Genomic DNA, 12,989 nt, shown 5'->3' with positions numbered 1-12,989 from the left:
TGATTATTCCATAGAAATCTCTAAATCCAGAAGGACCGGGAAAGATACCTTCCTAGTTCTGAAATACTACAGCCTAGACTATTGTGTCCAGTAAAGTAATGAAACTTATAGAAGAATAAAATAACAGGAAGTAATCTTTTAATGATACCTGTCAGTACTAATGTCTCAACCCAATAAAAAGACAAGGGTTAGGAGATTAGAAAACAGAATCCATCTTTTTGCTGCCTCTGAGAAACACACCTCACCATCAGTGATAGACACTAACTTAGGGTAAAAGGATTGAAGTAGATATTCCAAGCAAGTAGAATAAGCAATTGTAGCTATTCTGCTGTCTGACAAAATGGACTTCAAACAAAAACTAGCCAGAAGAGAATACTTGTTAAGGGAATAGTCCACCAAGAAGATACTTTAATTCTAAACATATATAACTCATTTTCTCAAAACAAAGTTTACTAGATGAAAAGTCACAGATTGACCCCAACATGGTGATAATGGGTGACATCAATACTCCTATATCATTTTTTTCAATAGACAGATTATCAAGACAAAAACTAAACAGAGAAACATTAGAATTAAATAATACCATAAATAGATCAAATAGGAATCTGCTGTAGATGTGGAGAAAGGCAAATCCTCATACACTGTGTAAACCAGTACGACCACTTTGGAAATCAGTCTGTATAAAAGCCAGAAATAGAACTATAGCTGCACCACCCCTGCAAATGTGCCAGAAGGGCTTTATATCCGGATGCACACATACTTGCTTATTGTTGCTGTATTCGCAACAGCTATGAAATAGAAGCAACTTATAAAAGTCCATCAACTGGTGAATGGTAGTAGAACATAGGTAAAACGAAAATCAAAAGGGAAAGACTGGACATAGAAAGGGTTAAGCAGGGAGGGAGATGAAGGACATGAAGAAATTAGGGCGTAGGAGAATGGTTAACCAAAATGAAGGCTGTGTTAAAAAGTCACATGGAATGACACAATCTTGCAACTCTGTTAAAAAATATAATTAGAAGGTATAGTAGAATACATCATATGAAGGAGAAAAAGAATGTTGAAGATTAAAGATTTAAATGGAACGAAGATAAGATGGAAGGAGATGGTAGTATGGAATAGCCAAAACTAAGGATTTATGAAGAAGCTGTATGGAAACCCATTCTTTTTTAAACTAATAAAAATATAATGAGGAGCAGAGGTACCCTACATGTATGGGCCATGCTGCACAGAAGACCATGGTTCTTAAAAGAAAATCTGAATCCTCGACACACAATGTCTCCTTATTAGTTTTTGGTCAACGAGGTCCTAGAGTTTCCCCCAAAACAACATAGACTATTGCCACCATTCTTGGTTGCCCACCTTAACTAGATGTTAAGACTATTGCTGGAGATACTGCACACTGTAGGACATAGAGAAATCAAGTTGTAACTGACCAGGAAACTCTCCCTGCTGGCTAACTTCCATAGTGTTGAAGGTGCTATGCAGGCTTCTAGGGGAGAAAGACATACATGGTCTTACCCAGTGATGGACTCTGCATACTACAATACTGGCCAGGGCAAGATGTGCCAAGTGGTACAATACTGACATGACTGTTACAGCATAACTATCTTCTGATTGAATTTGAGATCTGTTTCACAGGGGACAATTTAAACCTGGTACTATAAACCTGGTCAAGGCTGCAGAGGTCATAGGCTCTTGTTGAAGGCTATTACTGAAGGAACCACATTCTTTGGCTGAAGGGCATAGAGAAATCAATTAAACTGATCAGGAATCTTCCTTCCAGCTGGCTAGCTTTCATTCTATCAGAAGTTGCCATGCAGGCTGCTAAGGAAGACATCAGTGGTCTCACTAGCCAGGCCAGAAGTGCAATAGTAGCCTGACTGTTTTGGGATAACCAACTGCTTTTTTAAATTTAATTCGAGACTTGCACCCCAGGAGGGGATTCATGCATGGTGCTTTTTATTTAAAAGCTCATGGTTAGGGAGGTCTTAACCCCTATGGTGGGACTTGGTTATTATTGATTTACTAAATAGTCATGTTGTCAAACTGCCTTTTTTTTTTTTTTTTTTTGGTTTTTCAAGACAGGGTTTCTCTGTGTAGCTTTGTGCCTTTCCTGGAACTCACTTAGTAGCCCAGGCCAGCCTCGAACTCACAGAGATCCGCCTGGCTCTGCCTCCTGAGTGCTGGGATTAAAGGCGTGCGCCACCACCGCCCAGCTATTGCCTTTTAAATATTTGTGTTTGTACCCATAGACCTGGATTACAAGGTTTCTTAACCTTGGTCAGAGAGCTTCTTTTTGTAGTGGGCAGGAGTTAGAGCAGAGACTCATAACTAGTCAAAATGTTGAGAATATGTGACTGAGTGCTCAGCCTCAGAACATCTGTATCAACCTCTCTATTCTGAGTACTTGCATAACCTAGGAACTTAACTTGACCAGCGATGTCAAGGAAATGAAGAAAAGACAGACAGACAGACACATAGAAAAGCTTGGATCAGGTGGACTGGGCTCTGATGGAGAAACTAAAGGCTTCTCAAAGCTCAACATGTTTATTATTTACAGTTGAGCAGGGATGTAGGGTTATTGCATGCAGATGAATCAATGAAACAGGTTTAAATAATCTCCATCGATAGGAACAGTCTCTACAGGTGGAGCAGTCTTCAGGTCATAAACATTCAAGGAGAAGCTATGATGGACATTTTTCTGCACACACTGTCAACATTTACACTTGGAGCCCCAATTAAGGCTTTGCCCTCTGCCTCACTTGAAGAAGGCATTGCCCCTCTGTATAGCTGAGGCATTGGAGTCCTTGATATGTCATGCCCATGTAAACAGCCCACATTCATTTAGGACTTCATTCACTCCCTACATCGACCCATGCCATCCTCTAAGGCTCATGAAACATCTTGAAAAGAGAGCAAAAAGAATGTAAGAGAAAGAAAATGGAGAGGCATCATGTGCGATGCTGTCTTCCTATATGACATGGCTGTTGTGTACATGATGTCACAGTAGCTGTGGTTTCCCTCATGTGTCAAGCCAGTCAGATTATAGCATAGGTTAGGGAGAGGCTTGTGAGGCTTCACCCTTATCTGAGGAGGTATTGGTAGGTGGTAGCTACTCGGGAAGGGACAGTTACTTTTCTTTTAGGTTTGTAGCCACAAGTAGATTGCCCACACCTTGGATCAGGTGAATTGGGCTCTCTGTCCATACCCATGCACATACAAGGTTATTAAAACAAAAAACAAACAGATATTCAGTTAAAATTGGGAGTACAATGTCTTGTGATTGGTTGAATTGGAGAAGAATGGGGGTGGATATGCTTGAAATACATTGTTTACCTATATGAAAATTTCAAAGAGTAAATTAAGAATATTATTTAAGATACTGTACTTTCCAGACCCATCTATTTTCCTGCAAATTTTGTAACTTCATTTTTATTTAACTTAGATAAAAGTCCATTATCTCTTCATACATTTCTATTATCTATCTGTTGATTAACATCTAGGTTGGTTCCTTTTCTTTGCAATTGTGAAAAGGATAGCAATAAACATGGATGTGCAAGTGTTTCTATATGAGTGTTTTGAGAAGTCTCAAGTATGATGTAGTGGGTCACATGGTAGTTCCACTTTTGATTATTTTAGAAACCTCCATGCTGATTTCCACAGTGGTTGAGCTAGTTTGCTCTCTTGCCAGCAGTTTTCCTCACCAGCGTTCGTTCACTTCCTGGAGGATGGCCATCTGACCGGGATGAGGTGGTATCTCCAAGTAGTTTTAACCTTCATTTCCTGCATATCTAAGGATGTTGAACACCATTTTAAATATTTACTTGTCATTTCTGTCACCTATTTGAGAACTATCTTCATTTTATTAGTTCATTTATTGATAGGCAGATTAGTCCCATTTGTTTGTTCTTGAGGCTACTCCCTGTGCTATTTAATTCTTTCAGAAAGTTCTTTGCCTATACCTGTATCAGTGAGTGTGTTCCCTGAGAAGAGCCATGGCAGAGAACAGCAGATGGCAGTTAGTATTCAAAGTGTCAGCCCATCAGAAGAATAATTTTCTGATGGGAAACCTTGTTAGGCATGGCCATGGGGTTACAGACTCCAGAACATTGTTTGCTTCTCTCTGTAATTTTCACATGTGCTATTGTAATTTTTTCTAAATGGCATGGGGAATCCCTTACTGCTTCTATGGTAGTGTGTTTTCCTCATATTTGCATCCTGATCTAGTGGGATCTTTATCTGTGAAGATAACTTCTCCTTAAGCTGTACTGTCCATTTGATATCAATAATTTTAGTGTATACAGAGTTCTGATAAATAAAAATGAATACAAAGAAATGCTGCACAAGTCAGGGAGGAACTGTTTTGTATTACAGCTCAGACTGACCTGGGAAAATAGTGGTATTTCCCCAGCTATCAAGACAGCTGTATACTATTAGTTGATTTAGAGCAGGTGCCTTGCTAATGTTTTTTAAGATAAACTGTTCCAGGAAAAGCAGTCCAGTTCACAAGGACATATAGCCAGATGTCTGATGTGTTGAACCAAGGTTAAAGGTGCCAAGCATCCTAATTCCTATGCCAGTTTCTCTTGCTAGGTCTGGCTGATAACATAGGGCAATTATTAACTCTTTGCACAAATTCCTAATCACAGTTTTATGATGTGGACATCTAACCTGAAGACTAAGTTTAGCCAACTAACTGTTTTTTCCAACTGGCCAGGGCTACAGAGAATAATCTCACTTCATAGCCTCAAGAAAGAGTTGCAAGTTTCCTCTTTTATGTTCTAAAGTTACCCACAGGACAAAAAAACATATTTTAATTGCTAGCCCTGTTAGTGTCACTGTGCCTTGGAGAGTGCCAAAATGAGCTCACATTAAGAGAATTATGGTAAACTGAGTTCCAACCAAAGCATTTATGACATAGCTATCTCTATAAACACTCCCAGTCTGAGAGAGCCTGGCATTTATGATTAATCACAAAATGTTAGTTGAAAATGTTACTACACTCAGAAATATAGGATGTAGTTCATGATTTTCTTATGTTTCTTAGGTTCCTCAATAGTTTAGCCTTATAGCTCCTTTAAAGTCCGTTATAAGACTATCTCTCTAGTTAGATGAAATGACCGGTGGAAGTTGAGATTTATTGCATCTGTGTTGTTGGGATGACTCTGTTCATTATTTACTTAAATGAAATGTGACCTTCAAATGTAACTCCTATATTCAACATGAAAGGTTCTGTTGAGTATATATATCTGTAATAATAAAGAGATGCAGAAGGAGCCAATATGAGAGAATAAAGAGAATTCAACAGGAGAAAATAGAGAAACCATCAGGATGTGTGTGAGTTTATTCCATTTCTAAAAAAAAAGCCTTCAGATAAAAAGTCCTAAGTTTCACTATGAGTGACTTTCTCTTTGAGCCCTGTCTGCAGCGTTGGGGCTGGTCTCCCAGGCAGCAATATTTCTGTATACTTTGCTCTAGCAATTTCAGCTTTCAAATTTAGGCCTTTGATTCACTTTTCATGGATTTTTGTTGTTCAAAGTGAAAGATATGGATCTGATTTCATTCTTCTCCAAGAGGATACAGCACTATTTATTCATAGGCTTTCCTTTTCTCACTGCATTGTTTTTTACACTTTTGTCCAAAATTAGGCATCCATAGCTGTGTGGGTTTATTTCCAAGTTCTTTATTCTGTTCCATGATCCACCTGTCTGTTTTTATAGAAACATTTTTAAACTTTTTTAAGATTTTATTTATTTTTTTATTTTATGTGTATGAGTATTTGCCTGAATGTTTGTCTGTGCAGGGCCCATGGAGGTCAGAAGATGGCATTGGACCCTTGGGACTGAAGTTGCATACAGTTGTGAGCCTCCATGTGGGTGCTGGGAACTGAAGAGCTGTCAGTGCTCTTAAACACTGAACCATCTCTTCAGTCCTGGGCTAGGTGTTTGTAAGGTGGGGCATGAGGATGTCAAGGGTCTGTTAGTGGTGGAATGGAGCAGAATGCTCTTAGAGTGATGACTGAGATATACAATGGAGAAAGTACAGGAGTTTGTCAAGTAGACTACAAGATTTTGAAGGACATTCTGGGTGTTATAAAAGCTTGAAGGCCAAGAAAATAACCCTATTAACATAGTGTAAAGAGAATGTAGGCTGCACAGATAAGGTTGTAGAACTGCAACAGGTATAAGAAAATTTCTAGGATGCCTTGTTCAAAAGAAATAAACAACCTATGTTGTATGTCTTTCTAATATGTTTTTATTTTAATTTAGACATATCACAAGATTCTTGCTAACACAATTCTGAAATTGTTTATGTCCTGTCAGGACATGCTTAGATATTCTTTTGTGGTTTTGTTTGTTATATTTTGTTGATGGATCTTGCTGTGTGGCCCAAGCCATTCCAAAATTCACCATCTTCCTATCTCTGCCTCCCAAGTCTTAGGATGTTTGCATTGTCTGGCTTGGCTACTTAAATAATCTTCATTTGAAAAACTGTTGTAGATAGTTTGGATTTAGAATGGCTTTTACCTGAGCATCTTGTTGCTGTACAAAATTTAACAGTGAAGTAGGGAAGAACTGCAGTTACATTCTAAACTCAGTCAGTGCAAAACAAAATCTAGAAATGAACTTATGTCTTTATTTCTAGAACTAATACATCATCCAAAGGCCACAGACACAAAGTAGTAAGAGAAGAAATTGTAGTGTTAGAGTTCTCCATGTTCATGGTCTCTAATATCAATCATGCTTGCAAGTTTTTGTAGCAACTTAATACCAGGTGGGATCATCTGGGAAGAAATCATCTTAAGTGAGAAATTGCCTCCACAGTACAAGCCTGTAGTCAAGTACAAGTCTGCAGGACATTTTCTTCATTGGCAATGACACGGAGGGCCCAGCCCATTTTGGATAATATAATGCCTTGCCTGGGGGAGTAAGGAATTGAGAAATGCCAGATAGAAATATAGATGAAGAAGGAAAAAAAAAAGACACAGGATAGCTTCAGGAGGGCCCTGGGTCAATACCCAGCAGCCTCGAGTTAATTTCTAATGGGATTTTTATACACTAGTAAGGGGAGAGACAAAAGACCTTCCCCTCTTAAGATCAAAGCACATGTACAACCCAGTGTAGACCCTTCAAAACACCTGATAGGGCCCATGGCAAAGCATCCGTGATTAGGCCTTGAAGTATAAGGTAACCATGCCTTTGCACCCTATTATGCAGCCTTGGAGAACAAAATAAACCCTGACTCTGACCTTGAGTCAAACCACAAGTTGGAATCTTTGTGGGCTCCCACATTGGCCTCCCGCAGTGACAGATGCAAAAGCTGTAAGAGGAAATAACCCTCTCTTTCACAAGTTGTTTTTTGTCAGTGTTTTATCACAGTAATAGGAACGCTAAGACACCAATAAAGAGTGTGTGCCAAAGCCTCTTGCCTTCAATTTTTGACAGACTTCATCTGGTTTTATAAAAGTATGGTTTCTTATCTAGATTCTAGGATTGTTTTCCGTTGTATTATAGATTTGTACTCAAACTGCCTCTGCCCCTCATTCTGGGATTACAGATGTGTGCCACCACAACCAGCATATTATTCATTCTTAATCTTCAGAATGTTTGTATATAAGAAAGGATGATTACTTAGTACTAGTTTCTAACTCATCCTACACATTTAGGGGAGTGAATGCCTCTTCTCTGTCCTTTCAAAGTCTGTGTTGACATAGTATAAGCTTGACAGGAGAAAATCACACACATTTTCATTTCATTTTTATATGTGACCCAGACTCACAGGAATAAGGGTCCTGAATGTCAAGGTGCTGAGGAAGAGGACCCAGGATCTTTAAATACAGAAGACTGGTAGCTGGGATCAGAAGGTCTTGCACTAGCTGATGATTTATGCCCAGACAGTTCATTAAGAAGTACAGCATCTTCTATATTATTTGCAAGGGGAAAAGCCCGTGGTCAGCAGAAAGCTGAGTCAGACAATGTTGGCAAGAGAATACAGGATGCCTCAGACACAGCTGCCTGAGACTGATGACTGCTGCCCTTGGAAGGGAAAGCTGTTTTGCCAGGATCCAAAACCTTAACTTGAGGCCCTGGCCCCAGCCCCAGCCTAGGCCTGCCAAGTCTGTCCCTGGGAAAGCACACAGAACTAGCATTCCCTTTGTGCTCATCAGGGCCCCGAGACAGCCTGGATTGGTCTGTCTTCCAACAATGTGTGTGTTAGAATCACCACAAGAAAAGAAGGCCTCAAAAAGCCATTTGATCTGAATTTTTATATACTAAATTAGATAAAGAGAAATAAATTATGTAAACATGAGAACACCAAAGGACTTTTCCACAGGATATTGGAGGAAACTAGAAAGATGATTAGTTTAACAAAATTTGTTAATATAGACTTTCTCAGCCTTTAGCCTCTCATTAATGATGATAAGAATGTTTCTTTTCTTCTCATGTAAGAAGGACAACCCCCACAGGAGAAAGGGACAGGTTAAGATATTTCTCTAATGCCATTGCTCAAAATAATCCTATGACAAAATGGGCATTATTTGGCAAGAATATTTTACTTCATATACTACCAGAGCACATCATATGAAATTGCTGCTGTTACAATAATTTTGAAATAAGAATGGTAAATATTTCCCTATTTTTATTGAAAAAATTTTATACAGTATATTTTATGGTATTTTCCGTCCCCAAACTACTCCTGTATCTTTGCCGTTTCCCTGCCCATCCAACTTCCTCTTCTTTCTCATAAACAAAACAAAAGAAAGTGTGCTGGTGCACACCTTTAATCCCAGCACTGGGGAGACAGATATCTGAGTTTGAGGCCAGCCTGGTCTACAGAGTGAGTTCCAGGACAGCCAGGGCTACACAAAGAAACCCTGTCTTGAAAAAGCCAAAAAAAAAAAAAACAAACAAACAAAATGAATGTTGACCATGCAGTGGTAGCACACACCTTTAATCTCAGCACTTGGGAGGCAGAAGCAGGTGAATCTCTGTGAGTTTGAGGCCAGCCTGGTCTACAGAGGGAGTTCCAGGACAGCCAGGGCTACACAGAGAAACCCTGTCTTGAAAAAGCAAACCAAACCAAACAAACAAACAAACAGAAAAGCCAAAACAACAAACAAACCCACTAAGACAAATAAATCCTGAAACAAAACAAGCACACACATACACAAAAACATTCATGGACATGGGGCCTGTTGTAGAGTGTGGTTGATATACCCAGTGTCACTCCACTGGAGAAAACTGATTTCCCTTTCCCAGCCGGTATCAATTGCAGACACCTTCTTGATTAAGAGGGGGATTTTGTGTCCACTTCCTCTTCTCCATACTGGAATTTTATCTGATTTAAAGGGATTCAGATCCTTGCATGCTGACACCACAGTCCTTGTGTCTGCAGTTCTGTCGTGTTTGGAAGATGCTGTTTCCTTGGAGTCATCTACTGTCTCTGTCTCATGAACTTTGTACCCCTTCTTCTACATAGATCCCCGAGCATTGAAGGGGTGTGTTTGATAATGATGTCCCATTTAATGCTGAGTGTTCCAAAGGCTCTCACTCTACACTGTAGTGTCTGCTTGTGGGTCTCTGTGTTATTACTCTTAGAAGAAACGTCTTTAATGATGGCTGAGAGGGGCACTGATCTATGGGTATAGCAATGTCATTAGGAATCATTTTATTGCTATTTTCCTTTAGCAGATCAATAGCATTTGGTTTTTCCCCTAGGCTCATGAACTATCTAATCTTGGGTTCTTGGACACTTTAGCCGTTTCAGCTGTGGTTCCATCTAGTGAAATAGGCCTTAAATCCAACCAATAAATGGTTGGGGAAGGGGAAAGGCATGATCAGAATCTATTGTATGGAAAAAAATTCATTTTGGAAAAAAGTGGCTTGTTACTCCCATAACATTGTTCTACTATTGCTTGAGCATATCATACAGACAGGTCAATGTTGTAATTCACAAGGATTATAACTACATGCAACTGGTGATTACTGTCTTCCCCAGCTGCATGTAAAGTACCTTTGAGCACCATGAACACTAGTCAGTGGAAGTGAAGCATCTAGTTGGGCACCACCTCAAATCTCCATGTTCAGTGACATAAGTAGTGATGTCTTCAGCGAGATGGCCTTATGTTGCTGGAGAATTTCTCTCCAGCTCCCGCCAGTCCCGGAGCCCACTTATAAAATAAACACACAGACTCTTACATTATTTAAACTGCTTGGCCATTAGCTCAGGCCTATCATTGTTTAGCTCTTACTCTTATATTCAGCCCATTTCTATTAATCTTTACTTTGCCACGTAGCTCGTGGCTTACCGGTACTTTACATCTTCCTTGTCCTGGCGGCAGCTCCAGGCAGTCTCTCTTTCCTTCCTCCTTCCTCAATTCTCCTCTCTCCTTGTCCCACCTATACTTCCTGCCTGGTCACTGGCCATTCAGTGCTTTATTTATTAACATACAATTAAAATCACTTTTCAGTACAAATAAAATACCACCATAGCCTTACCTTCAGGCCATGAAGAATAACCAACAGTCAATAGCCTTGGAAATAGCCTATGATGTTTGGGGGTCTGTGGGATCCCTTGATCAGTAACACAGCAAAATGTAACCCATTCTTGGCACTGGAGGTTTGACTCGATGGCATAAGATGTCTAGTTGGGGCATTGTCTCCCCCATTATATGGTGACTCACTCTGTTTTTAAAAAGTGTGTGTGTGTGTGTGTGTGTGTGTGTGTGTGTGTGTGTGTGTGTGTGTTAAACATTACAATTCATATATATGGTTTCTATATGGCTTTTCAAAAGCCCATTAGTACTGATTGTTCCTCCCCATCTCCCTATACTCCTTCTTTACCCTGCCCTACTATTCCCTGCCCCCATCTAATCCTCCTGTTCTAGTTTCCACTTTATCTCCACTTTATAACAATATATTCTGCTTCCCCTTCCTTGTCCAATTCTTTCTCCCCACTGGTTCCTTATTAGTTGTCTATGCTCTGTGCCTATTCTGATTGAAACATACATACCCAAAGCTTAAAAGATAACATCAACATAGAAAAGAAAACATGCAATATTTGTCTATTTATTCTGGTTTATCTCACTCAGGATGGTTGTTTCTAGTCCCATCCATTTACCATTCAGAATTTTATTTTTCTAAAGAGCTGAATAATAGTTGATTGTCTAAATGTACCACATTTTATTATCCAGTTATCAGTTGATGAACCTCTAGGCTGTTTCCAATTTCTGGCAGCAATGACCATGGATGAGCAAGTATCTCTACAGTAGGATGTAGTGTCCCTTGGGTATATTCCCAAGAGTGGTGTAACTGAATGTTGGGGCAGGGTTTCAGGTTTTTGAGGAACCTCTCCATGATTTCCATAGTGGCCAGACCAGTTTGTACTCCCACCAACTCCCCTGTCTCCACATCCTCACCGCCATGTGATGTCATTTGTTTTCTTGATCATTCTCACTGGCTATGAAATTTAAGAGTAGTTTTAATTTTAATTTCCTCAGGGGCCAAAGATGTTGAACTTTTAAAATTGTTTCTTGGCCATTTCTGTTTCATCTCTTGAGAACTATTTACTCCTATGTCCCATTTTTAAATTGCATTATTTGTTTTCTTGATGTTCAGGTTTTTGAGTTCTCTGTCTGATTTAGATGCTAATCCTCTATCATATGTATTATTGGTAAAGATTTTCCCCCTTCTGTAGTCTGCTGCTTTGCTTCACTGATGGCATTCTTTACTGTAGAGTAGGGTTTTAACTTTATGAGGTCCATTTATTAATTTTTGGTTTTAATGCCTATGCAATCAATATCCTGTTCAGAGAGTCCTTTCATATTCTGATGATTTAAAGACTATTCCCTGTATTTTCATCTCTTAGATTTGGGATAGCTGATCTTACATTGAGGTTAGTAATTTGTTTGGAGATAATTATATGCAGGGTTATAGGTATACATTGGTTTTTGTTCTTCTGCATAAAGCTATCTAGTTTGACCAGCATCATTTGTTGAAGATTCTGTCTTTTCATTAGTTACTCTTGTTTCTTTCTAAATTCTACTTTCATGTCTTGAATGTTTTTAATTATTTAATTATTTCATTCATCTGTTTATGTTTTTATGATCTTCATAAAGGCATTTATTCATCTTTGAACACATTCATAATTGCTATTTTCAAGTCTTTGTCTTGCACATCAGCTAAATTGCTTTTTCAAGGCTATTGCAATAGGTTGCTGGCTTATGGAGGAAGTGTATTTTTTTTTGGTGTGTAGTTTTGCACTGGGATTGATGTATCTGGAGTTAAGATATTTGAAGTGATTCTTGCTGTAGATATTTGGTGTTGCCTTTGTTGGTTGAATGTTCCATTCTTTGGTTACTGTTGCCCATTTGTGCTGTGAGATAATGCTTTTGTACACTGGTTTAACAAAACACTGATTGGCCAGTAGCCAGACAGGAAGTATAGGTGGGATAAGCAGACAAGGAGAATTCTGGGAAGAGAAAGGCTGAGTCAGGAGACGCCAGCCCAACGTCCAGGCAACAGCATGTAATGGCACACAGGTAAAGCCATGGAAAACGTGGCAACATATAGATTAACAGAAATGGGCTGAGTTTAAGTGTAAGAGCTGGTCAGGAGTAAGCCTCAGCTAATGGCTGAGCAGTTATAATTAATATAAGCTTCTGAGTGATTCTGAAACAATGTATTTCTAGCATTTAATTTTTAATTTATTACCTTTTCTTTGTTTGGACAAATAACTAATCTTCAGTCTTCCACAGAGTTTAGAATTCTGTAGTCTTATATAGATTTCCAGGCATTACCAGAGCATATGTATGTATGTATGTATGTATGCTTATAATTATACATATATAATTATATGATTCCAATGATATCTGGAGAAATGCCACAGACTAAAGTTCTCCTTGGTTAGGTCATTTCCAGTTTGACAAACTCCCTTACAATAGCTTACTAATGCTGAAGATTTTTGCATCCACCCAAGATACCAGA

General features: G+C 39.0%; 1 protein-coding gene across 17 annotated transcripts in view; it reads left to right on the top strand.

Annotated features, from left to right (window-relative positions):
• Fgd4 (FYVE, RhoGEF and PH domain containing 4) overlaps window positions 1-12,989 on the top strand; it is a 197,719-nt gene that overhangs the window by 110,166 nt on the left and 74,564 nt on the right. The gene's annotated exons all lie outside the window — the stretch shown is intronic.

The sequence above is a fragment of the Peromyscus maniculatus genome, chromosome 12 (assembly GCF_049852395.1).
Source record: "Peromyscus maniculatus bairdii isolate BWxNUB_F1_BW_parent chromosome 12, HU_Pman_BW_mat_3.1, whole genome shotgun sequence".
NCBI classification, from domain to species: domain Eukaryota; kingdom Metazoa; phylum Chordata; class Mammalia; order Rodentia; family Cricetidae; genus Peromyscus; species Peromyscus maniculatus.
This window is presented reverse-complemented; position numbering and strand designations above follow the sequence as displayed.